The 27724-nt window shown below is 41.6% G+C and overlaps 2 non-coding genes and 2 pseudogenes across 2 annotated transcripts; 2 read left to right on the top strand and 2 right to left on the bottom strand.

The window, feature by feature from the left end:
• The first annotated feature begins 411 nt into the window (after positions 1–411).
• LOC104773270 (uncharacterized) lies at positions 412–21218 on the top strand (annotated as a pseudogene).
• LOC147950086 (small nucleolar RNA R71) lies at positions 10938–11044 on the top strand. Its single transcript, XR_015565406.1, has one exon. It is a non-coding gene; the product is annotated as a small nucleolar RNA R71 (small nucleolar RNA).
• On the bottom strand, positions 15405–15511 carry LOC147950085 (small nucleolar RNA R71). The gene has a single exon (XR_015565129.1). It is a non-coding gene; the product is annotated as a small nucleolar RNA R71 (small nucleolar RNA).
• A 3272-nt stretch (positions 21219–24490) lies between the features above and the next one.
• LOC147950084 (uncharacterized) lies at positions 24491–25645 on the bottom strand (annotated as a pseudogene).
• Between the last annotated feature and the right edge of the window lie 2079 nt (positions 25646–27724).

Raw genomic sequence — 27724 nt, 5'->3', positions numbered from 1 at the left:
TAGTGGGAGCGGAATGAGGCTGTATAGCGTTGGTGCTGGTCCTACCTTTGGGACTGAAGCTGTCAATTTAGTAGACGACCCCATACCATATACCAGACCAGAACAGTGGCCAGATACCAATTGTACTGGCATCATCAGCCTTGCAGATGCAGCGACAACTTCGCTGTCGAAAGAGTTGGAAGACGTCGAGGACGCAAGTTTAGCACTCGAAGATACAGTTTGCAGTTTGGAGGATGTAAGTGTTGTTCGACAGATTGAATCTCCAACAATGATGTTGTATTCGATGAAAGCTTGATGGCGGAGATCGAAGCGGTAGAAAAGAGGCAAGAAGAGTTGGCCAAAGAGTGAGGTAAAGCGATAGCAGATGAAGATGTCGATGCTCATATCGGTTCTCATGACTTATATGATGGAATGGTACGCTCTGAGATTGTTGCAGTGAAGAAAAGGCTTCTACTTTTAGCTGACGAGCGAGGTACAAGTTTTGATTCATTAAGTCAAGACGATGTACTCGATACCGATGGTGTATTCGATGTTGACATTGGGGTGTCAAACAGTGATGAAGATGAAATTTCCGAGGCAGAGGAATATTATCAGGATGATTACTAGAGGTGGGCTAACTATGATCTTCCTGATGATTGTGATGATTGTCTTGTACCAGTTAGGGAAGAATCTGGTCCTTCCCTTCTATCGCATCCCAATGGTGGTGATTGTCGTGTTCCGGTTGTAGAGGAAGGAGGACCATCAAGTCCTGCGAGGCCGGAGTCTTCATTTATAAACAGCGATTGGTTGACTGACTGCAGGCAACCAATCGAAACAGATGTTGGTTTTCAGTGGACTAACACAGATGGGTGTGCAGCTGTTTCGGTAGAGGAAGATTCTGTATTTATTGGTCGTGTCTTCAAAGACAAAGCAGACATGCAGAACACGTTAGCGCAAAGCAGTTCAAATACCTTTTCTTTGCTCTGGGTGCAAGCATTGCAGGTATTTAACATATGAGGAAGGTAGTACTCGTTGACAGAACAACGATAAAAGCTATGTTCAAAGGTGTATTGTTGGCTGCGAGTATGCAGGATGCTAATTTTCAAGTGTTTCATATAGCATTTGGGATAGTTGACTCAGAAAATATAGGTGCTTGGACTTGGTTTTTCAGGCAATTGAGTCTTATAGTTCCTGATAAGGAAGATTTGGTTATAGTGTTTGACAGACACAGATCCATTTATGCTGCAATTGATGAAGTTTACCCTCTTGCTTTCCATGGAGCATGTGCAGTGCACATAGAGCGAAATATCAGGCATTTCTCGGGCAAAGACTTTCTAACTTGGTTGGTAAAGATGCACGAGCTTTCAATGTGGGTGATTTTACAAAGTGGTATGCAGAAGTCGGGATCAGAAGCATACTTGGATGCGATTCTACTAGAGCATTGGACGCAAGCATATTGCAAGGCTAAACGGTACAATATTATGAGTAGCAACGTCGTTGAAGCTCTAAATGCTGCTGATAGACAGGTTTTCACCCAGGGTATCAATCCCCTATGCAGTTGTAGTACAAAGGGTTATCAATCCAAATGGTTGTGTATTGCTAGCAGGAAGGATATGATCAGAACAATGCAAGTCAAGCCAAGCAATTAGGGTTTTGGTTCTAACGATTCCTAAAATAAACAAAGTAAAAGAATATAAACAAGTAAACCACACGACCTAAGCACTCGATGCAAGCAATCGAGTACAGGATCGAGTGGGGTGATTGAGTATGCAAGTGAGATATGAACAGCTCGAGGTATTACTCGATACAGGTTATCGTGTACCTAATCGGGTAAGTAGTCGAGTAAGTGAAAGAAATGCAAATAAATAAAATACGAAAGTTCCTAAGGATGGGGGTAATCGAATCCTAAGTGTTCTAGACCAGTACGGATGCCTTACATGCCTTAAGCAATTATTTCCTAGACAATGAACCTCTAAGACCTTGTCACCACACTTTCGCACTAGCAACAATTAACCTTGAACACATTACCACACTGTCGCACTAGCAATATGAACAAGCAGGCATTAAGAACGATTCATTATTGTCAATAGACTTAAACTCATCTAATTTTGTTACTCTGAATTAAGTAAACCTCTAGCATTGGCTAAATCAAGCATTTTATCTACTCCTTTCGGCCTGTAGCATCTGTTGACAGCATTAAGAGCACCAATCTAGAAGGAAATTTATCAATCATTTACAATCAACTAAAGCATCCTAACCGATCAAGAACACAAAATCATCTATCCCATCCCTAGAAACTTTACTACAATACTCGGACATAGAAGTGAATAACAAAGCAATCAAAATGAATGAAAATGACATTGTATTAAAAGATAGAGTAGAGTAGAGAAAGTAAAAGATAGAAATCTAAGAAAACTACAAAATAAAAATGCAAAACAAGAAGAAAAATGTTGAGTCGCTCAGTTCTCTCATAGAGGCTCTCGCTCTCTGGTTTGAGGGTCTGCGGCGTGCTCCTTTGCAAGCTAGGGGAAGAGGGGGTTTATATATGGAAACCCATTTGACCTAGCTTCCTAGACCTGCCCGATGATCTACTCGATGGGGTACACGAGAGTGAAGTCGGGTTACTCCTCGGGTGGATCTTCGGGTTGCTCTTCATGCTCTTGGATCCTCCTCGATCGTGTTGGGGTTCGGACTTGTTCTTGCAGCTCGATGGCTCCTTCGGGTACATGCTCGAGCTGTCGTTGTTTTTCCCCATTTTTGGCTCTTTAGCACCTGTTTTCATCCAAAATATGCAAATACAGAAATGCAACACCCTAAATGATCTAAAAGTGAATTCCTACAGTAAATGACCTAAAAATGCTAAGTTAGAAGTATGAACAATGCAAAATATGGACATAAAAGGATGCTAAAAACATGTAAATTAGAGAGTTATCAGACCCAAAACTTAAATCTTGCTAGTCCTCTTGCAAGGAAGTAAGAGGGTTTGGTTTGAAAGTGGGGACCCATAACCTTAAGATGCTAACCGAAAGATTCAAGCTATAGTCCTAAAAGATAGTTTAATGGTGCTAAGATCAATCAACATACTTACAAATATTTTTCTATGCTTATTACCATGCATCGATCTAGCTCAACCTCCAACTAAAGATAAGGAACATCTCTTTCACATTCAATTAAGTGTTTGGCGAATTCTTGCAAATGGAAGGTGAATCAAGCTCAATCGGTTTCAAGGGTAAGGCTTTTTAGTAAGGTGGTTTCAAACAAATTCTTTGGGTGGTTTTCTCTCAAAAGATGGAATGCTAGATAGTTGTGAAAACTATCTAAGACTAAGAACAATTTGGGCATACAAAGCTTAACTCTTGATGATCTATCCTTTTCTCATTCACTCTCATTTTCATTTTTTTATTTATTTAAACCCCCTAAAATTTAAACTACCCACATCCATGATTTTAACTCTCTTTTTTTACTCCCTAAGGTTTAGACTTTAAAACTTTAAACTTCTAGCTCTCTCTCTCTTTTTTTTTTCTTTTCTTTGCTAAACTCCTCTTGTAGATATATTCTTCTCTTTCTTTCTAGGAGACTATAGCAAGAATTCTTCTTTCTTTTTTTTTTTTTTTGTTTACTTAGAGACTTAGAGCTAATTGATTCTAAGCTTAGGGACTTTTTCTTCTTCCTTTTTTTTTATTCCACAACCCAACCCCAAATAAACATTCTAACCACCTAACCTTCAAATTCTAACTTAGCTAAATCAAGAGGCAGTTCTTTGTCGTTCTCAATACTCTCAAGGTTTCACAACCTATAGCACAATGAAAGAGGCCTCACTCAACAATTCACAACAAGGTTTGAAAGAAAGGTTTGGGTTCATGGGTAGGACAAACGAATCGGGTTAAACGAAAAGATTGGTAAAAAGTGGAGTGCTAACCCGAGTTTTGAGTTACCATGAGCAAGTATTCAAATTCCATAAGCAAGACAATTAAAGTTCAAATTAAATCCAATAATATAGAGATGTTCTAATGTTCAAGCAAGTGGAGGAAGCATTCAATCGACAGAAAGGGTCTAAGCAAAGATTTTTTTTCATTTTTTTCCAAAGATTGATCTATCAACAATGAACTGTGACTAAGGGCTATAGCTTCAATCCTAAGGTTTGATTTTAAACAAGGTGGTTTTAATCAGTGTCCCCTAAGATGCATATGCGACAATATTATATGAAACAAACTAGACTCAATCCTAATATGCAAATGCAACTACATGAACACTCTTTTCTTTTCTTTTTCTTAAAAATTTTCAAATTTTTTCTTTTTTTGGGTTTAAAACTAGCATGCAAAAATTTGAAATAATAAAAATAAGAAAATAAAACACAATTTTAAATACATTCTTGGACTCTCCCCCAAACTTAAATATCACAGTCCCTGTGTAAATAAAAGTTTGAAAAAAAATCCAAGAATCACACAAAATGAATTAAACTAAATGCAATGTTATATACAAAGATCGGATGAAAGTGGTACCTCATGGGTTGGTGAAGAAGGAGGTTGCAACAGCCTCCATACTCGCCAACGTGTAGCCTGGGTCGTCTCCGGTTTCAGCAGGTGCCGGTGTTTGCTCGTCAGAGAGCTCAGAAATGCGCATTGACGACTTACTCGGACTAGCATCCGAGGTGTTTATCGAGGGTGGGATCACGTAGTTCATCGGGTAGGGCATCGGGTAGTACGACGGAAATGGCGGAAAAGGTCCAGAATGATCACCCGTGTATCCACTCGCAGGGTGCATCGTGTATGGCGTCGTGAATGGCGTTTGGTAAGGTGGAGGGAAGATCCTTGTGTACTCACCCAATTGGGTGCTCGATGGGTGCATCGAATATTTCATCGTGTATCCCATCTGGTTGGGCGTCAGGTAGGCATCAGAATGGCTTCTCCGCGATGCCTCAGGTCGGGTGATGTTCTCCTCGGCTTGGGCTCGTATGAGGATGCTCTGTAAGGTTCTGGAGGTGGCAGTCCTCGAGTTCCTCCTAGCGGTCCGCTTCTCCCCATCCAAGTTGGTGCTTGTGCCGAGGTAGGAGCTGAGGCACAGCTTGCCTTATCTTGCAACTCCTTGATTTGACCTCCCATTGTATTCACCGAACCGGTAAGATCTTTTACTTTCTTCGCCAAGAACTTGTTCATCCTCTTCAGCCAGCCGATCCTCTTGTGAGCTTCCCTCACTCCAACCGGTTGCTTTTGAGAGCATACATACTCCTCAAAATCGAACTCCTCCGAGCTATCTTCCTGTCTCTGCCCGGTCACCTCTCTCTTCTCAGCTTTGGACTCCTCCTCCAGGTTGTACAGCTCCTCCAACGGTGGTGCGAAGTCAATGTTGTCGCCCAGCCGAACCTTGGTGCATATGACATTAGGTAGAACCATTTGAGCAGCTCCGGCGGTTGGATGGACAAACTTAAACAGCGTCATGTCATTAGGCCTCTCATGGGCCAAAAATCTCGCCAGCACGAGGTAGTCCGCATCCAGCCATCTTGGTTCATGAACAATTCCCTTTAAGGGAACGTCGCATGCCACTAGGATCGGTGTGACTAGTCCCCCAATGGAGATCTCTCCGCCTCCTTCTCTTCTTTTTATGGTCCATGATTTCAGGTAGAGGAATTAATCGAGTAACACAAACAACATGCTTGTATCCGCAACATCTCCAACTAGTGGTGTACTATCCCTAGTATTGTCCAAAACTCCACACAGTGCAATATCTCACAGCTGGAGCTCATGGTCGTTCACATTCCCAGTCTCTTTTCTAGCAAAAAGAGTGCATGCAAGGGACTTGTGAAAATACCTCAAGACAGGGCTCCTTATTTGACCGGATTTGGAGCTTGTGGACTTGTAGGGGTTCTTGTCTCCTATTGTCAGCCATAGGGACCTCATTTCTTTTTTGCCTACCTCCATACCTTCCCCACTACCAGATTTGAAGCTATACAGCTTCTCCATCTCTTTAAAACTGAGTCGGTAGTCCTTGTTCCTCACGGAGAAGGTGATGAACATGATCCCCCCATCGGGTAGTAGGGTCGGGTGGTCCTCGAAATAGTGCCGCTTCAAGGTTGAAAGGAAGTGGACCGTCTCCTCCTCATATGCTTCAAGGTGGGCTCGCATCAATTGGCCCAGGTGGCACATATCGAACAGGTAATCGACGTCTCTAGCGATGCCCAATTGCTTCATTGTTTCTCGGTGAGGGTAGTGGGTACCAATAAAGCTCATCTTCCGGAAACACTTGAAGAGTCTCAGCCTCCGAGAGGCTTGGCGGGTCCTCTCTCTCTGCTCCTCTTCTCTCTCTCGGTCCTCCTCCTCAGCGTGTTGATCCTCTTCCTCAATTGCTCTCTCAACCACCTTCTCAGCCTTCTCCAAAGTCGTTCTCTTCCCCCTTGCAACCGTAGCTCTGCTCCTTGATCGAGAGGTGTGGATCTCCCCTTGCTCTTCTCCTCCGGCATCAGAATCGACCTCCATAGGGTCGGTAAGGGTCTTTTCGGACGTAGACAGGTCCCTACGTCAAGGAGAACGGCGGACAGCACTCGCCATTGGACTCGGTGAGCAAACTCGGGGGCCTACTCGATCGGTTACTCGAGAATCAGGTCGGGTGGTGGATCGGGTTGTGCATCGGGTTGGGGAGGCTAAATGTCCACCCAACGGTTGGGAATGTGGAACGTTTCCTCTTCCTTGAGACTCTCGAACTTCGACGGCATCACCTCCGGTTGTAGCAGCGGCGGAGGTTGATCTTCTTCCCTTTCTTTGGTAGATTTTAGCGATTGGCTCCATGTTTGATTCCTTGAGAAGAAAAAGGCTAAGTCTCGAGGTTAATAGGGTTAGTCCCAAAGAAATCGAATAAAGCTCGAGTTTGAGAGAGAATAGAATAAAAACTTTGGAAAGCAAAAACTCTAGGGGAGAGAATGTCGAAACCCCTTAAATAGGCTAGGGTTTGGTTGGTGGGCTTCACTGAGAGTGGGCTTCCTTGTGGGATTCGGACTCCACTCGCCACCCGAGCAGGGACACGATCAGGCGCACCGAGTACGGTGTCGGGTTGACCCTCGGGTTCCTCAATAATCCTCTTCTTAATTTTCCATTTTTTTTTTTTTTATAAAATTGCAAAAAGAGAAAAAGTAAATAAAAGTAAGTAAAACAAATAAGCTAAAATTAAAAGATACCTTTGGGACTTTCTACCAAGTGAGCTTGTTTAAAGTCACTAAGCTTGACTCTTCATGCTCCTTAAGCATGGGGTCCATGTGGAAGAGGTTCTGGAATCCTCTCCACTGCAGTAGGCTGGTTCAACAGATTTTCCAGGTCTTGTCCAAGTTCTAAGGCAAATGTGGTGTTGACCTCTTCAAGATGTTGCACATTCCTTTGCTTGGTCTTTGTAAAGAAAGCTTGACCATCAATGGTTGGCCTCTTAATCCCCTTCTTCACATCAAACTCCATCTTGAAATGCTCACCATGTTCTATTCTTATCTTGCCTTGCTTCACCTTGATCACAGCACCAACTGTTGCCAAGAATGGTCTTCCTAGAATCAGCGGATCATCCGGTTCCTTGTCCATATCGAGGATCATGAAGTCGGCAGGCACTTCCAATCTTCCAATCCTGAGAGGCAGGTTCTCCAGGATACCAATCGGATGCCTCACTGTTCTGTCGGCCAGAACCAAATACAATTTACTTGGTTTAAAATCAGTGAATCCTAGCTTGTTGGCAACTGAAAACGGCATAATGCTAACTGAAGCTCCAAGGTCGCACAAACAGTTCTTGAAGATCCGAAATCCTATCAAACACGGCAAGGTGAAAGAGCCAGGATCTTCAAGTTTTTCCTCAATTCGCAGCTCGGGATCCAAGTAAACTCCACTTCACATAATTTCAAAACCGATCTCCTTGACAGCTTCCTTGACCTCATCCTCCAATCGAGCTGCTTCCTTGGCAGCTTCCTGCTGAAGCTCATGTGGGAGCAAATACTTAGGTGGTGGAGCTTTACGCTTAGCCATTCGCTCTGCAAGCGCCTCCAGCTGGATGTCAAGTGCAGCATTGAATCTTTCCTCTAACTCCCTTTCTACTAGTGCAGGTGGTTGAGGCTGATCTATCTTTTCAACATCTACTCGATGCATCATCCGATCAACACCATTGTGTAGGTCATCGGGTTCCACTTCGGGTTGTTCTTCGGTTTGCGATTCTCGAACCAGTGCTCGATCATCAACTCGATCAGTTTCTTCAGGTGAAGACTCGGGTTCATACTCAGATATGTAGTACTTGGCCTCATTTCTCATTGGGTGTTCCACCTCCTCCCCATCTTGATCATCACTGTCCCCAGTGGGGTAGTCCTCATAGTCATCATCAAGGAAGATGGCTTGAGCAGTTGCATAATCCTTGGGGTTTTGAACAGCTTTACCTAGGAGTTGGTTGATCTTTGGGGCTGGTTGGTTGTTGTGATGGCCTTTCAGGTATCGAACCTTTGTGTTAAGTGATTCGTACTTGGCATTGAGATCATTGTACCCTGAGTCGATCTTGTTGCTCATCTCTGCGAACCGTTTCGCGATGTCCACAGAAGCAGTAGCCTGATTCTGAATCATTTGCTCAATGAGACCGCGTAACTCAGCTTCTTGTGATTGGTTTGGTGGACCTTGGTGTTGTTGGAATCCAGGTGGTTCGTTGTAGGTTCCTGAATTCTGCTGCGTAGGTGCATAACCTTGGTTGTATTGGACAAAAGGCTTATGTTGGATCTGGTTCCCTTGAACTGCAGATGGGTAAGTTTGGTCCTGAGGATTCGCAACATTCGGGTTCCGATAAGACAGATTCGGATTCGGCATGAAGTTGTTGTACCCTCTGTTGTACCCTCCTTGGTTGTTGATGTAGTTAACATCCTCTAGTTGCTGATGTTCATATATTTTACCCTGTTTTCCCTTAATATATTCACATCTTTTGCATCTTTTGCTATCCATTTTGACCATTATTGCATAGCTTTAGGACTGTTCTTGCATTAGAGTTTAGGTGCATTGCATTTGCATCTTTTCATGCATAAACAAGTGATTTTGGAGCTTAAGGAGCATGGAAGCAATGCTGAGGAGAAGTGAAGCAATCATGAGGAGAAAGCAAGAGAGTTAAGGCTGAAGAACCAAGGTCCGGAGTCCCACTCGACCGCCCACTCGACCAGACACTCGACCCTGTGCAGAGAGGGACTCGACCGAGTGGAAGGAGCATAAGAGGAGCCAACTCGACGGGTCACTCGACCGAGCACCGGGTCGAGTTGGCCGAGCCGCCTAGCTATTTTGTCTTTTAGCATTTTTAGGGCTTCCACTACTTTTTCTATTTAAAGGCCTTGTACCAGCAGCCACAAAAGAGTCCAGCTTTTTAGATAGTCAAAAACCTAGTTTTTACCCTTTTGGGGAATTATTCCTTTTGCACTTTTATTTTTAGATCTTGTATCTCCTTGAAGGAGAAAAACATAAGATTCTTGGATTTTGTTGGTTCCATAACTTTCAAGATATTAAGAATTCATGTTTGATTCCTTCTTCAATATTGTAGATCTTTGATTTATCTTTCTATTGATGCAAGTTTCGGTATTTTCTGGGTTTATTACTTTGTTGTTCATCATGTGTTCTTGTGAGTAGTTGCTTAGGATCTTGAGGATGGGTTAGGCTGGGTTGTGTTTGAGGTTTGTTTGATTTGGTCAAGCTTGATTGTTGTAGATCTCTTCTAGGCTAGATGTTCTTAATGTTGGTCCTATAACTGAGAGGGTAGGATCTGATTTCAAGCATCTTAGCGTCACACCAATGTTTAAGAATCATAGATAAGGCTAGATCTAGAGTTTACCATTAGTCTTGCTAAGAGATTAGAGGTCTTGTTTGGTATTTGACATATTGCTTAATGCCTACTTGTGTAGATTCTTTACTTTGTGAGAACAAGTCTAGAGATGCATGAGTTTGATTGTTTCTTGCCATGAGAGTGGATTAAATATGTCTTAAAAATATATGTCTAGAGATTAGCTCAAGTTGTTTGAGATTTGTTGACCAAGTTAGATGACCTCAATCATAGTCCAGCCCATGAATCCCTCCTCAAGGCCTTCCTTGTTTATTGATTTCCTAGTTTAAATCCTGTTGTTTGATCGTTGTTCGATTTGCTTTTGTATTGCTCTGTTTTTCTTGCATTGCTCTGTTTTCCGGATTTGTCCAGATCGACCCTGCACTTGATCGAGTGCTTGCTCGAGTTCATCCCCAGAACTTTCGTTTATGCTTTGTAGTTGTCCTGTCTTTTCTCTTGTCTCATTCTAGTTGCATTTCTTTTGCATTTAGTTAGTGTCTTGTTCATTACTTGCCTTGCATTAGTTCATTACCATAGTTTCTATTTCTGTTCTAGCTTCATAACTGTTATAATCATTCTGTTTCATTTACATTTAGCACCTAGTTCTAGTAGCTTTTACATTCTGCATTTTGCATTTCATCATAGGATTGTTAGTGACAAACATCCTTAATATTTGGCTTGACTTAGACATATATGCACATCCTGATTGCTTGCAAACACTCAGATTGGATTGACACCTCTTATACTACAACTGCATAAGGGGAATTGAAACACCTTGCTTTCACCATTGTTAATCATCATATCATTCATTCACATTCCATCACACACACACAAGAAAGACACTAGTTTCATTTGCATAGTCTCCCCATCTTGTTGTTGAAACTGCTCTTCCTCTGATATAGCATGAACATGCTTCTGCTGGTTGAGGAGCTGATCGAGCTTGTCATTGAGGGCTTTCATGTCCCTCTTTTACTTGTTCCTCTCCTGTAGATCGCATAGAGCGATCATATTCCTCAGATTGAGCCAAGTTCTCAACTAGGTCCCAACCTTCATCAACATCTGTGTGGAGGAAGTTACCATGTCTTGCTGTGTCCAGCAACATCCGTATCTTGGGGACCAAGCCTCGGTAAAGTGTGCTCAGCAATGAAGCATTACTGAAGCCGTGATGTGGACATCGAGTAGTGTATCCCTTGAAACGTTCCCAAGCTTCACTGAACGTTTCGTTGTTCCTCTGAACAAAGCCGGAAATGTCATTTCGCAGCCTTGCGGTTCTGGAGTTGGAGAAGAATTTGTCCAGGAATGCCTTCTTGCATGCTTCCCAAGTATTGATGGACTCCTTAGGGAGCGATTTCTCCCAGATTTGTGCTTTGTCTCCCAAAGAGAATGGGAAAAGCCGGAGCTTGAATCCATCTTCACTGACTCCATTGATCTTAGTGAGGCTACAGAGCCTATCAAATTCATCCAGATGATCCAATGGGTCCTCCATTGGCAATTCATGAAAATTATTGCTCTCTATCATCTGGATGAGACTACTCTTGATCTCAAAATTATTGTTCTGCACAGCTGGTGGCACAATGCCATTCCTTTGAGTGTGAGTAGAAGGAGTATCTCCTGCTCCTATATTGGTCCTTGCTTGAGGAGCTGGTGGACTTTTCTGATTATTCATCGTCTCCTCAATGATTGATGGTTCTTGTTGAACTTGTTGTTGTCTGAGTAGCCGAGGTCTGTCGATGATGTCGATGAAAGGACTCAGGTTCTGGCTGCCTCTGGATCGTGTTTGCATGCACAGGTATGTGTCTGAGTGTGTACACGAGGTTCAACTCGATCCAGGTGAACGAGTGAAGGGTCGGGTGGGTGCTCGGGTTGTACCTGAGATTCAAAACAAACAATGCGAAAGCAAACAAGTCAGTATCCAAACCAAATATAAACAAACAAACTTGATCTAGCAAGCGCTGAAATCCGAAATGTAGCAAAAGTAAAACAACCAAATGGCAACGACGCCAAATTGATAGACAGGTTTTCACCCAGGGTATCAATCCCCTATGCAGTTGTAGTACAAAGGGTTATCAATCCAAATGGTTGTGTATTGCTAGCAGGAAGGATATGATCAGAACAATGCAAGTCAAGCCAAGCAATTAGGGTTTTGGTTCTAACGATTCCTAAAATAAACAAAGTAAAAGAATATAAACAAGTAATCCACACGACCTAAGCACTCGACGCAAGCAATCGAGTACAGGATCGAGTGGGGTGATCGAGTTTGCAAGTGAGATATGAACAGCTCGAGGTATTACTCGATACAGGTTATCGTGTACCTGATCGGGTAAGTAGTCGAGTAAGTGAAAAAAATGCAAATAAATAAAATACGAAAGTTCCTAAGGATGGGGGTAATCGAATCCTAAGTGTTCTAGACCAGTACGGATGCCTTACATGCCTCAAGCAATTATTTCCTAGACAATGAACCTCTAAGACCTTTTCACCACACTTTCGCACTAGCAATAATCAACCTTGAACACATTACCACACTGTCGCACTAGCAATATGAACAAGCAGGCAATAAGAACGACTTATTATTGTTAGTAGGCTTAAACTCATCTAATTTTGTTACTCAGAGTTAAGTAAACCTCTAGCATTGGCTAAATCAAGCATTTTATCTACTCCTTTCGGCCTATAGCATTTGTAAACGCCCTAGATCTAATCTCAACCTTTCGGTCTGTTGACAGCATTAAGAGCACCAATCTAGAAGGAAATCTATCAATCATTTACAATCAACTAAAGCATCCTAACCGATCAAGAACACAAAATCATCTATCCCATCCCTAGAAACTTTACTACACTACTCGGACATAAAAGCGAATAACAAAGCAATCAAAATGAATGAAAATGACATTGTATTAAAAGATAAAGTAGAGTAGCGAAAGTAAAAGATAGAAATCTAAGAAAACTACAAAATAAAAATGCAAAACAAGAAGAAAAATGTTGAGTCGCTCAGTTCTCTCACAGAGGCTCTCGCTCTCTGGTTTGAGGGTCTGCGGCATGCTCCTTTGCAAGCTTGATGTTCATATATTTTACCATGTTTTCCCTTAATATATTCACATCTTTTACATCTTTTGCTATCCATTTTGACCATTATTGCATAGCTTTAGGACTGTTCTTGCATTAGAGTTTAATTGCATTGCATTTGCATCTTTTCATGCATAAACAGGTGATTTTGGAGCTTAAGGAGCATGGAAGCAATGCTGAGGAGAAGTGAAGCAATCATGAGAAAAAAGCAAGAGAGCTAAGGCTGAAGAACCAAGGTCCGGAGTCCAACTCGACTGCCCACTCGACCAGACACTCGACCGTGTGCTGAGAGGGACTCGACCGAGTGGGAGGAGCACAAGAGGAGCCAACTCGACCGGTCACTCGACCGAGCACCAGGTCGAGTTGGTCGAGCCGCCTGGCTATTTTGGTTTTTAGCGTTTTTAGGGCTTCCACTACTTTTTCTATATAAGGGCTTGTACCTGCAGCCACCAAAAGAGTCCAGCTTTTTAGAGAGTCAAAAACCTAGTTTTTACCTTGTTGGGAATTATTCCTTTTGCACTTTTATTTTTAGATCTTGTACCTCCTTGAAGGAGAAAAACAAAGTATTCTTGGATTTTGTTGGTTCCATAACTTTCAAGATATTAAGAATTCGTGGTTGATTCCTTCTTCAATATTGTAGATCTTTGCTTTATCTATCTAATCATGCAAGTTTCATCATTTTCTGGGTTTATAACTTTGATGTTCATTATGTGTTCTTGTGAGTAGTTGCTTAGGATCTTGAGGATGGGTTAGGCTGGGCTGTGTTTGAGGTTTGTTTTATTTGGTCAAGCTTGATTGTTGTAGATCTCTTCTAGGCTAGATGTTCTTAATGCTGATCCTATATCTGAGAGGGTAGGATCTGATTTCAAGCCTCTTAGCATCACACCAATGTCTAAGGAGCATAGATAAGGCTAGATCTAGAGACTATCATTAGGCTTGCTAAGAGATTAGAAGTCTTGTTTGATTTTTGACATATTGCTTAATGCCTACTTGTGTAGATTCTTTACTTTGTGATAACAAGTCTAGAGATGCATGAGTTTGATTGTTTCTTGCCATGAGAGTGGATTAAACATGTCTTAGAAATATATGTCTAGAGATTAGCTCAAGTTGTTTGAGATTTGTTGACCAAGTTAGATGACCTCAATCATAGTCCAGCCCATGAATCCCTCCTCAAGACCTTCCTTGTTTATTGATTTCTTAGCTTAAATCCTGTTGTTTGATCTTTGTTTGATTCGTTTTGGTATTGCTCTGTTTTTCTTGTGTTGCTCTGTTTTGCGTATTTGTCCAGCTCGACCCTGCACTCGATCAGCACTCGATCGAGTGCTTGCTCGAGTTCCAACCCAGAACTTGTGTTTATGATTTGTGTTTGTCCTGTTTCACTCTAGTTGCATTTCTGTTGCATTCATTTAGTATCATGTTCATTACTTACCTTGCATTAGTTCAATACTTGCATTTCCATAGTTTTTATTTCTGTTTGTTATAATCACTCTGTTCCATTTGCATTTAGCTCCTAGTTCTTGTAGTTTTACTTTCTGCACTTTACATATCATAATAGGATTGTTAGTGACAAACATCCTTTACATCTGGCTTGACTTAGACTCATATGCACATCTTGATTGTTCACAAACACTCAGATTGGATTAACACCTCTTATACTACAATTGCATAAGGGGAATTGAAACATCCTGACATCCATTCATTCATAAGTCATCATTCCATACATCATTCACCACCAACCACAAAAATAGTCAGTTTCAATTTGGCGTTGTTGCCCATTTGAGTTTGTTTTGTGACATTTAGGATCATTATTAGTCTAAGATTAAGTTCGTTTACGCACTTGTGAAGTTACTGAACTCGAATCTTCCTTTCCTTGGCTGTCTTGAGTTTCAGGTACCCACTCGACCTCCACTCGACCGAGCCGTGATCGAGCACCTGATCGAGTCAGAAGCTGGATCCAAATAGCCATTACTTCCCAGTTGACTCGACCACCCATTCGAGCCTGCGCTCGACCGTGTACCTGTTCGAGTCTGTAGTCGAGTTTGTTGATGCACACAAGGTCAAAAGGCAAAGACAGTCTTCAAAGGCCTATTGACAACATCCACAGGCTACAAAAGGGTTTGAGACATAAGCAAAGAAGAGTAGTTCAACAACAAGAAGAACAAGTAGTCATGGAGCAGCAAGATCACCATGATCATAGACCTAGACACATTGGTGCTGGGGATGCACCTAACACACACAACCAAAGAGCCGGTATTGTGCCTCCTGCTGTGGCCAATAATAATTATGAAATAAAGAGTGGATTAATCTCCATGATACAAGCCAACAAATTTCATGGGTTGCCAATGGAGGATCCTCTAGATCACCTTGATGAGTTTGACAGAATATGTGGCCTCACAAAAATCAATGGAGTAAGTGAAGATGGCTTCAAGTTAAGGCTATTCCCATTTTCCCTTGGAGACAAAGCTCATCTATGGGAGAAGACTCTTCCTACTGGAGCTATAACCACATGGGATGCATGCAAAAAAGCTTTTCTGGCCAAGTTCTTCTCTAATGCAAGGACTGCTAGATTGAGGAATGAAATTTCTGGGTTTGCTCAAAAGAATAATGAGAGCTTTTGTGAAGCTTGGGAGAGGTTTAAAGGATTCCAAACTCAGTGTCCTCACCATGGCTTCAGCAATGAGTCCCTTCTAAGCACTTTGTATAGAGGAGTGCTTCCCAAGATAAGAATGCTTCTTGATACATCTTCAAATGGCAACTTCCTCAACAAGAATGTTGAAGAAGGATGGGAATTTGTTGAGAACCTTGCTCAGTCAGATGGTAATTATAATGAAGATTATGATAGAACCATGAGGATCCCCTCCACTGATCAGGAGGACAAATACAAGCAGGATTTAAAGATGGTCAATGAGAAGCTTGACAAGATTCTCCTAAGCCAGTCAAAAACCATTCACTTCATTGGTGAAGAAGAAGCTCCAGTCCAGGAAGGAGATAGGGAGTTTGCTGAGTTGTGTTATATGCAGAACCAAGGAGGAGGATACAAAGGCTACAACCAAGGTGGAGGTTTCAAGCAGAACAACCTCTCCTATAGGAGCACCAATGTAGCCAACCCTCAAGACCAAGTCTATCCACTTCCTCAGCCTCAACAACAGCACAACTATGCACCAAAGCAGCAGCAACAAGTGTTCCAGCCCCAATTGTGTCCCCCACCAGGGTTTCAGACTAACCAAGGCCAGGAACAAGACCTAAGAGCAATGATACAACAGCTGTTCATTGGGCAAACCAATGGAAAAATTGAGGAAGCCAAACAGTTTGCTGAGCTGAATCAAAGGTTAGCATCACAATATAATGATCTCAATATGAAGTTTGAGGGACTTAAGTCAAGAGTGAAGTATATGGAGAGCAATATAGCATCTACTTCAGCTCCAAAACCCACCCAACTCCCTGGAAAAGCAGTTCAAAACCCAAGGGAGTTTACTGCCAAAGCCATTCATCTCTTTGAAGAGGAAGTCACTGGGGACAGTGAAGATCAAGTTGGGGAGGATTGGTCATTTCTTGAAGCTCAAAGTGAAGTTTGTGCAAAGCAGACTGACTCCGGTATTGCACTCGACCAGGTGCTCGAGCATGCACTCGACCGAGTGAGTGTTTGAGTGGCTAATCGAGCTGAAGAGTCAGAAGCTGTCAAGCCTGCTAAGTACATCCCTCCTGCTTACAAACCGCCTCTACCATTCCCAGGACGTTTCAAGGCACAGAAGCTTAAGGAATTAAGGGAAATCATTGAGAAAAAACAAATGTTGGCTTTGCAACAAAAGGAAGAGAAGGCTTTGAAGGAAGTGGTTGTGATTGAGAAACAAGAAGAAGTGATGGCCATACAAGAGATCACCATTGCTTACCAAGAAGAAGAGAGAGGACCTGCCTTGGAACAGTATGATCCATATCCTCTCTATAAGGATTTTTTGCTTGATTTAGAAGGTTCAAGCTCAAGATGAGAAAGATCTTGAAGACCTTGGAGGAGTAATCATCCCAATTAAGCTTAAGGATCCAGGTCCATTCTATCTGCCTTGCACACTTAGCTATCTTCACTACAACCAGTGCTTATGTGACTTGGGAGCATCTATCAGTGTGATGCCCTATTCTATAGCACAAAAGCTTGGGCACACTGACTTCAAGTCCACCAACCTTCATATATGCCTAGCTGATGGTTCAAACAGAGATGTGGTTGGCAAATTGGACATTATTCCAGTCAAGATAGGAAGAGCAAGGATTCATACAGATTTTGTGGTATTGGGGATGGACAAGGAACCTGAAGATCCTATCATCCTTGGGAGGCCATTCTTAGCCACAGTTGGAGCTGTTATTGATGTTAAGGAAGGTCTTGTGACCTTGAACATTTCTGAGGATATAGCTATGAAGTTTAACATCTATAACCCAACCAACCTTCCTACCATTGATGATCAACCTTTTACTATCAAGGACAAAGGTGGTCATGAAGGTTTAAGTGAAGTGGCAACTCCAAAGGACAATCTCCCTTTTCAAGAAGATTCTGTGGAAAAGCTTAAGAGGTCAGTTCAAGAGTTGACTGGTATGGTTAAAGATCTCCAAGTCAAGCTAAACAAGAAGTCTTTGAGGAAAGTAAGACCAAGGCTCAAAATCAAGAAGAAATATGGTTTGTGTGTTAAGGGTGAGGTGATCAAGGATCAGACTCACAATGATCAAGAAGTGCCAGGGAGGATTTCATCACCTCCTTGGTATCTAAACAAAGCCTAAGAAGGCAGCCAAAGTCAAGCTTAGTGACTCTAAACAAGCTCACTAGGGAGGAAGTCCCTAAGGTATCCTTTGTAAATATGCTTTATTTTCTTAGTAGTTTTGATGTGTTTTGTTTTATGTTTGTGTTGGGCAGGCCTTTCAATGAAAGTGTAGATGGGTATGGAGAGATTTGGACTTGGGGAAGGAGATTCGCAAGCCCACTCGACCAGCCCACGAGAGGTACTCGACCGAGTTGGCAAAGAACTAAGGCCCACTCGATTCTCATTTCTCTAGAATGATCGAGTGGAGGGAAGAACAAGAAGAAAAATTTTGAAATTTCAAACTTTGGTCAAGGAGCTCGACCACGTGGTGGTCGAGTGTGGGGTCGAGTGGCAGCAAAAAGCAGGTCAAAGATTCTCATTTCAAATTTGAATGGTATGGACGCTCCACCCTTGTCTCCTTGCCCCCTTAGCTTCTTTAAATAAAGCCTTACACGATCCTATGTCTCTCACACTCTCTCACTTGCTCAAAACAACTAAAATCAAGTTTTAAAATCTCTCTCTAAGTTCATCTTTTGCTCAAGCTTAGCTCTTTTGAGTTTTTGGGTCACTAACCTATTAAACTTAAGCTTTGAGTCTATTCCCTTCAGTTCTATTGAAAAATGTCTTCAAGGATTACAAGGAAGTCTCAACAAGCGGCTGCAAGCTCCATGGAACGTTTTGATGATCGCCTACAATCAAGAGGAGAAGCTGGAAGAACCACTCGACGCCCCACTCGAGCATGCACTCGATCGAGTGGTGGTCCGAGTGTTCGATCGAGCCAGATGCCGCGTTCAAGAAATCAGTCAGTTGAGGAAGATCCTGAGAGAACTGAAAGTGAAGAAGAAAAGGAGCCAACTCTTAGTGATTTCATGAAGAGAAACAAGGCCAAAGGGAAGAGGCCAGCAGTTGAGATTGAGCAAGAGGAGGTTGAGAGTGAGAGTGAAGAAGAAGGTGAAGAAGAAGAGGGAGAGGATGATGGAGAAGCAGAATCTTGTGGATTGACAAAGAGGCAACTTTATGAAGCCTTCATGAGAATGGAGTTCCTGGGAACTAGGTATCCACACAAGGAGACCATGGAGAAGCTAGCCATTGATAAAGATGTGGAGTACCTTTTTGAGAAGAGCAACCTAACCAAGTTCATGGAGCTTTGCATGGAGGGGTATAAAGAAGAAAGTTGTGAGTTTCTAGCCACAGTCAAGCTGCATACATATGCAAGGAAGGATGATGAGTTTGGAGCTGGTCATATTGCTTTCACAATCAAGGGGAAGAACTATGAGCTTTCCTTGAAGAAGATAGCAAATGTGTTTGGTTTTGAAGTTGGTAGTAATAGGAGCTTGATGATACCAAGAGAGGAGCTCTATGCCATTTGGGAAACCATTGGAGACAACATCACCTATTCATCCTCCAAGACCAAGAGTTCAAAGATAAGAAGCCTAGTCCTAAGGTACTTCCACAAGGCCTTAGCAAATACATTCTTTGCTAGGAAGGAGACTGGAAATCTCAATGCGGGTGAGCTCAAGGTAATTGACATGGCTCTCAATGGAATCATCCTTGAGGCAAGAAATGGAACCATCTTCAACTTTGAGCTTCCAACAGTTGAGAAAAAACAGTTGATCTTACCTAACCAAGAGCTCACCACCATTCAAGAAAGAGCAAACATTGACTTTTGGCCAGCTGATGAGTTCTTGTTTGATGGGATAGTTCAACCTAGAGTTGATGAAGCTGGATTCATTTAGTATCATGTTCATTACTTACCTTGCATTAGTTCAATACTTGCATTTCCATAGTTTCTATTTCTGTTTGTTATAATCACTCTGTTCCATTTGCATTTAGCTCCTAGTTCTTGTAGTTTTACTTTCTGCACTTTACATTTCATAATAGGATTGTTAGTGACAAACATCCTTTACATCTGGCTTGACTTAGACTCATATGCACATCTTGATTGTTCACAAACACTCAGATTGGATTGACACCTCTTATACTACAATTGCATAAGGGGAATTGAAACACCCTGACATCCATTCATTCATAAGTCATCATTCCATACATCATTCACCACCAACCACAAAAATAGTCAGTTTCAAAGCTAGGGGAAGAGGGGGTTTATATATGGAAACCCATTTGACCTAGCTTCCCAGACCTGCCCGATGATCTACTCGATGGGGTACACGAGGGTGAAGTCGGGTTACTCCTCGGGTGGATCTTCGGGTTGCTCTTCATGCTCTTGGATCCTCCTCGATTGTGTTGGGGTTCAGACTTGTTCTTGCAGCTCGATGGCTCCTTCGGGTACATGCTCGAGTTGTCCGTGTTTTTCTCTATTTTTGGCTCTTTAGCACCTGTTTTCATCCAAAATATGAAAATGCAGAAATGCAACACCCTAAATGCTCTAAAAGTGAATTCCTACAGTAAATGATCTAAAAATGCTAAGTTAGAGGTATGAACAATGCAAAATATGGACAAAAAAGGATGCTAAAAACATGTAAATTAGAGAGTTATCAGCTGCCGTAGCCAAGATTGTTGAACTTCCTATAGTCAGTATGGTGGACGCTACCCGCGTGAAGCTGATGAACTGGTTTTGTGTCTGGGGTGCGAAGGCGAAAAGGTTGGCTGGTAAAGCTGATCCAATATGTCCAACTGTGAACAACTTAATGCTTCGCTAGCACAAAAATTCTGCTGGTTTGGCTGTTAAAGGAGTCTCTGCTTGGAGTTACCAAGTGAGTACAAGTGAGGGAAACGCATACTACGTTGACCTTGGGCAGAAGAGCTGTTCGTGTTTGCAGTTTCAGAAGTTACTCATTCCCTGCTGCCATGCTTTAACTGCTGCTAGGACTAATGGTATCTATATCCCATCACTTGTGGGAAATATTTACAATGTCGATGTTTTTGGTAGATCATATGCAGAGTTTATATTTCCGCTCCCAAACAAGTGTGACATCGTAGTACCACCAGCTGTTGAAGAAACACAGTTCGCGCCGCCTACAAATCCGCCAGGACCAGGTTGGAGAAGGAAAAGGAGGATACCTTCTACTGGAGAACATGTGGTAATGGTTTCAACTTTTTCATATATTAAAACTAGATGAAGATGACAATATGTGAGCTTACATCTTCGCTTCTGGTCTATGCTTGCAGGGTACTAAAAGGCGGAAGGGTGTACCGCATAAGTGTACAATTTGCCATATAGCAGGGCATCACAGGGCCACCTGCAGCACTGTGGTGGAGTAAGGTTCGGCTGGTTAGGAAGATACCATTCCTTTACTACAATAATGTTATATCTGTTTTGCCCTGTTTAGTGCAGATGTCAGTTGATAGTACCATTATTATATGGCCCGGTCTTTCTATGTGCTGCGAATAGGAATTATGCTGAGAAGATGATTGTAATTTTGTAGGTTGGATGAATGTTTTTTGGTAACCAAAGCAGTTGTAGTCCGATGGATTACCTTTTATCGCACCTTTTAGAGCATTTTGGATGGAAGCGGTTGCTATGTACGAAGTCATGGTTAGAACTGTGGGCTTGTTGATGGTTTCCAGGTTGTACTTAACCAGTTGACGGCGAGAAAGGAGGTTTATTTTGAGTTGGTGGTTCTTACCCCCTGATAGTACCATTTTATTCTGAAGAATTTGGAAAGGGGAGATCGCCGCAGCAGGCATTAGAAGTGATGTCGTTATTTATTCTGTTATTTCCCTTCCTCTTTGTAAAACCTATATTTGAAATAAAAATAAGCTTTGGTTAAGATACAAGGAATTTGAGATGATAATCAGTAATTATACATAGAAGAACAGGAAATGCAGTAATTATACATAGAACAAATTGCAAGGTGGATGATAAGCACTAAATACACATACAGGAAATGCAGTTATTATACATGGGAGATAAGCAGTAATTACACATAGAAGATGAAATCGCTACGACAGACATAGTAGAGTTAATACATAGTACGGTAGACATTGTGTTATCAGGTGTTAACACAAATCCTGAATGCGTGTAGCATACAAGAATTCAAAACATTTGGGACAAAGATGGACCGTTGCGAAGTTGTTCAAAAAACAGTGAGGGAGCCCACTGAAGCGGAGACTATTCTCATAGAGACCTTGTGCTGGTGTGCCCAACTCTGTTACAGTTGTCATAACCACTTCTGCAATCCCAATTGCCTCATCGATTGTTGGAATGATTCTAAAAAAACTGTTGAAAACTTCCATGCCTTGGTCAAATGACCCACAACAAATGAGGAATGTGCCAAGAGGAAAACATGCGTAGACAATATTTGGACCAGCTTGACAAATAAGATAGATTCAACGTAGGGACGGACCTACTTGAGCTAACAGGCGTAATCCTTCTATGTAAAGCGCGGTCAGCTTTCCAGCGTCGAGGCATCTTAGTAAGAAAGGTCTGTAGAGAGAACCTTCAGAACAAAGTTGGCTGACGAAGATGTATTCGTCAATATCAACATCCACTAAGACAATTTCGTCGAAAGCAAGGCTCTTCCAAGTGTTACCTCCAGAAATAAATGGCGCTAGATGTCAGAAACCATTGTTTCCCACTCTTCTAACTATGTCTAGAAGGACATGTGGAATATAAACCATGACTTCTACAATTTCTGATATATATTGTGTGAGTTCTTGAAATAGCTCAGCTGAGGTATTACTTTTATAGGGGGGTGATTTGCTACTACGGATGTGGAGTAGTTAAGCAAAAGCAATAAGTGCGGCAGTTGAAAGTCGAGTAAATGTGAAATTAACTTTTGTTGTTGAAACAGTAGTGTCGATTTTGCTCGCTCTTGGTTAGGCGATGAAAAGATGTTAGAGTTATGATAGGTGTAAGATGAGAGTAAATGTTACATTAAGTATCTATGGTGAAATAGTCAATATTAGCATAGTACTGTAAAATTGTGTTAGAGTAGTTAAGCGAAGTGACTAAAAGAACAAGTGGGGGTTTGAAGGTAAAAACCATGCGAGTGTTTGTCAAATTCTTCAGTGGGAATACCATACAGGGAAAAACCTTACATAACCGTATATTAAGAGAAAAACCGAAACTCGTCTTAGCATAAGAGGAGGTACATAACAGTGAACCAATAAAAAAAGCACTTTCGACAACGATTACTAAGGTTACATGTTCGGCAACGTGGAAGGTCTGGATATTTCCAAGTGTCAGTGTGAGACCAAACTTTGACGGGACCAATTTGCATAATGTGACGGAAAACAGAGCTTCCAACAGCATCTGCAGCTTCAAATGACCCAAGCTCGTTCACTAATCTATCAATTGTCTCAAGTGCTTCATGATAAAACCCTAAACAGAATTGTAACAAACCGGTTGCGAAGGTACCATGCGGGTGTAGAGGTGGGATTGCAAGTAACATCTCCAGCGCTAATTCTGCTTGCCCTTCCTTCATTGCAAGTTTGAGGCTTTCAAGGTAAAAAGTCGTTTTGTTACTAGACTCTAAACAAGCATTAAAAAAAGGACGGAAAGGGGATTCCGTGTTGATCAGGGAAGCATTGGATAAGAGCAATTGAAGTGAAACATGCCGCAGGACCCTCTTACGAAGAGTGAGTTTCCGGTAGAACTTGGAGGTCGCCAGCATACCGCGAAGATCAGTGAAACAATCACGACCCACACGCGAAGCAATATCTAGGGCAATATTTATATCTAGAGTTTCCATGAATGTAGAAGTGAAGTAGAGATGAGGTTGTCGTATGATAAGGTCTTATAGAGAAGCAATGTTATGGTTAGTGGGTAGGGAAATTAATTTTCTAATGTGGGTTTTAGGTGACATTGAATGACATTTTGTTACTGTAAATGAGAAAGGAGTAGAGTACTCTATTTGGAACATTCTGCATTGATTGAAGCTATAAATGATGCGTAGAACACAATACATAATGGTATAGCAGAAAGTTGTTTATAGCGTTACAGTAGGGCGTTAAATTAATTTTGTTTAGTTGGTTTATAAGAAAAAAGAACATCAAGACATAGGGAGAACTATGCAGTTTCAATTCCTTTTGACGCTCTCAACTTATTCGTGATAGCGTCGAATGGAACCAGGAAATAGAGGAGTTAGACAAGGGTCGGGTAAGGAGATGAAGTTAGTCAAGCTGAGCATGATAGTCGTCTGACTAAAGTTGATTCACAATGCAAGGAAAATCGAGTTGAAGTTTTGTATGCGAGGCTCGAGCGCCTCTCTCTAAGGTGAGGGTGTTGGCAGGAGAGATCAATCGCATGACATATGCTACCCTTTGTTGATGTTAGCTTGCTATGAGTTTTGTAGACATGGACAAGATATTGGACTGATCGGTGGGCAACTTTCTTTTTCGGATGCCTGAAGGAAAAAATATAGTAAGGGATCGAAAGTACATCTATTAACCTCGGATGATTATAATTTTTTTAGAAAATTATAATCATGACAAACCTCTAGTGGTGAAGGGGTGTGCGCAGAGACGATGGGACGAGTATGATTGATAGAGGAGGGTATATTGGTAAAGGTCATGGTGCCTTCAGATTTGAAAGTGATGTGCTACAGAGATGAATTGCAACTTAAAAACGTTTGAGCCGTTGAGGATAATACAAAGTGCAGATATGTAACTTATATGGCGTGAGAGATAACCTGTTTCGTTATTTTGCTCTGTACCCATAACACTGTAGGGGTGTGTTATGTTAGAGCATTGGGACTATCCAAAATGGGAAGGTCAGACGTTGGCTGTAAATGATGAATGGAAATCAGCACAAGACTGTACTTAAAGCATGGTGAAACAATATGGTAAAATGAAAGACACAATTGAATAGAGACTGTAGAGTGAGTAACCGTAAAGATAAGGTGATCAAAGATGTAGTACCTGGGAGTTGTTGTGATAAAGAGCATGTTGACAATCTGTTCCTTTCACCTGTTGATTGCGTGACCGCTGGACGAGAAACCAGGGTATTCAGCTAATAATGATTGTTTTAAGTCTTGGAGTTTCTGGCAAACAATTTTTTTAACATCCTCTGCGGTGTAAATAAACCTGTTATTCCTTCGTGTTCTATGCTTTGCAGGTTTGTCATCGGACTCTGATGATTGAGTTTCATAGTTTGTACGATGTAGGTTATTCCGTTTTACAGAACTTCCATTCATGGATGGTAAAGAATCATCACCAGCAGACAACGTGTGCTTCCTGAAGGTGTAACCTGTCGAGAAAATTTGATTCAACTGCCTCTCCCCTGCATTTGCTTCCTGAGAACAACAGAAGACTGGGTGGGATGCTGCCTCTGGAGTCAATATTTGAACCTACAACTGAAGAATTAATAAGTTTTTCAGTTCACCAACTCTTTAATTAAACAAAACATTCATTCACAGATTAACGAAGATACACTTACATGTGGGTCATTTTCAAGAGCCAGTATGGTCGATGTATGGAAGGACTTGCACTTAGGAAGACGACTAACAATTTGGTCGGTAAAAGTTGAAAGATCTTCTGCATGTGGTATATACTGCAGCAGTAGAGGACTTTTTTTTGAAAGCAAACAGTTGGATCGCTAGGGGGAATCCATGGACAGCTATGGATGATTGCTTCAGCTTTTTAATAAGACTGTCTTTGTCTTCAATATAACAACCAATTGTGACCATTCTCATGAGCCTGTTGAAGGATTGGCGGCCCCAAGGGTAATGCAGAAATAAGTCAACATTCTTTACCATCTCTACGACTTCAACAGATGGTTTGACAGGGTGGGTCCTGCACAACATAATCCCTTCTACAATAACAATGAGAGCAAGTTTAAACTTACGCCAAACTGCCATCTGTGGTTCAGCCTTCAACAAAATAACAATGTCCTTCACAGTGATTGAACCAAGAGTTGGACCAATTAGTTTATACCAGTAAGGAGCTTCTCCTTCATCATGTGTAGTAGCGGCAGCTATCTCAGACGAGGGGAGTGAAGGGGAGCAGGATAGACCAGTGACATCCGCAAATTCAGTTAGAGAAAATCTGAAAGCCTTCCCCCCCCCAAAAGCAAACCAAAGCTCGTCCTTCTTTTCAGTACACAGTTGTCTACATAACATCTGGTGAACTAATTGCCCAGACAACGAACTTTGACGAACTGGTAGAGAAAACAAGGAACCAAGAGGTGAGGCTAATAACAAATCCAACTCAGGCAGCCCTTGTAAGACACACAAGACATCTATCAAGTATCGAGGTTTCGAGTAGGAGTTGATCCGAACGGCATGACTAGGACAGCAGTCAACTTCGAAAAGCCTGTGAGGAAGGTAGCCTGTAGTACAAAAGTTGCAAAGGAAATGTCAAAGATCACAACGGTTTATTATAACAGTGTATTCTCAATACACCCTATAAGACAGTAAAATCGTAAAACAGACTTTGTAAATCTTTGCACTTCCGTTCAGTTCCTCATATAAGCTTCATATTAACGTTGTTGACAGAAAGTATGACAGGTTAAACGGGAGGGGTACATAATACTAACAGTAGACCCTACAAGGCGGTACTGCAAAGAACCTAGACAAATCAAAACCGGAGAAGGCAGTATTACAACAAATTTGTTACAATATACCCTAGACGGCAGTATTACAGTAAACCCAAACAAACTTGTTACTATATACCCTAGAAGGCAGTATTCCCCTAAACTGAAACATACTTGTTACACTATACACTAGAAGAAAGTTACACTATACCCTAGAAGACAGTATTCCACTAAACCCAAACATACTTCACTCACTATACCCGACAAGGTAGTATTCCACTAAACCCAAACATACTTGTTACACTATACCCTAGAAGACAGTATTCCACTAAACCCAAACATACTTCATACACTATACCCTAGAAGACAGTATTCCACTAAACCCACACATACTTCACTCACTATACACCAAAAGACAGTTACACTATACCCTAGAAGACAGTATTCCACTAAACCCACATATACTTCACTCACTATACCCTACAAGGCAGTATTCCACTAAACCCAAACATACTTGTTACACTATACCCTAGAAGACAGTATTCCACTAAACCCAAACATACTTCATACATTATACCCTAGAAGACAGTATTCCACTAAACCCAAACATACTTCACTCACTATATCCTACAAGGCAGTATTCCACTAAACCCAAACATACTTCACTCACTATACCCTACAAGGCAGTATTCCTCTAAACTCAAACATACTTCGTACAATATACCCTAGAAGACAGAATCGATGGGAAGCGAAAGATACATGTTACAATATACCCTAGAAGACAGTATTCAAGAAAACCGAAACATACTTATTACAAATACTGTAATCTTAGATGACTTACGTGAACCTTCTGAATTCAGATCATCACAGGTACTGGTGAGAACATTCATCGCGCGGAACAAAACCTAGAAAATGACATTGGGTTACAAATGAATCTGATGTACACAGATATGTTAAAACGGAATCGGTTAAATGAAGGAAGAAGATGACTGACTTAGAATGACGGAATCACTGCTGACGGGGGAGATTTCTCAGATTTACTACGGAGTTGGAGGTGACGCTGTTACGACATTTCCGATTTCATTTAAGGTAGGAGATGATTAATGAGGAACCACAAAATTGAGATAAGCGAAGATGTCTTCAATGGCGGCTAACCCTCGTGATATCTTGAGAGAGGAGAGGCGATTTCTGGATCGACAACCAACTATTTTAATTGTGAGGCGTGTGAATGGTAACGTCATCATCGTTTTCTCGTCCATAAAAGATTGAAATAATTATTTAAAAATGAAAAATGTAAATTTGAAACATAAAGGGTAAATATGTAATTGACTCTCCTTATAAAAGGCCTATTTCCGAGAATCCAGAGAAAATGACCTATTTCGATAAGAATTACAAAAAAAAGGCTATTTTCTGTAATTAATCATATTAAACATTGAATATTACTATGTAATCCAGATATCGGACCACATTTTTTAAATGTCATTAGGATCCGGATCCATATCCGGCTGATTCAAATAATTACTATCTAGATTTAGATCTACCCAAAATAAGCAAACCCAACCAACCAAATCCGTTCATAGGTCATTTGGGCCCGGCCCAACGTTTTCCCGCCACCCTCTTCCCTCCAAAAGTCATCGCGAGTAAAAACCCCTTTTCCCTCATAACT

This window comes from Camelina sativa, chromosome 1, assembly GCF_030686135.1.
Source record: "Camelina sativa cultivar CO46 ecotype springtype chromosome 1, ASM3068613v1".
Lineage (NCBI taxonomy): Eukaryota > Viridiplantae > Streptophyta > Magnoliopsida > Brassicales > Brassicaceae > Camelina > Camelina sativa.
The sequence above is the reverse complement of the archived record's forward strand: the minus strand, read 5'-3'. Positions and strand labels throughout refer to the sequence as shown.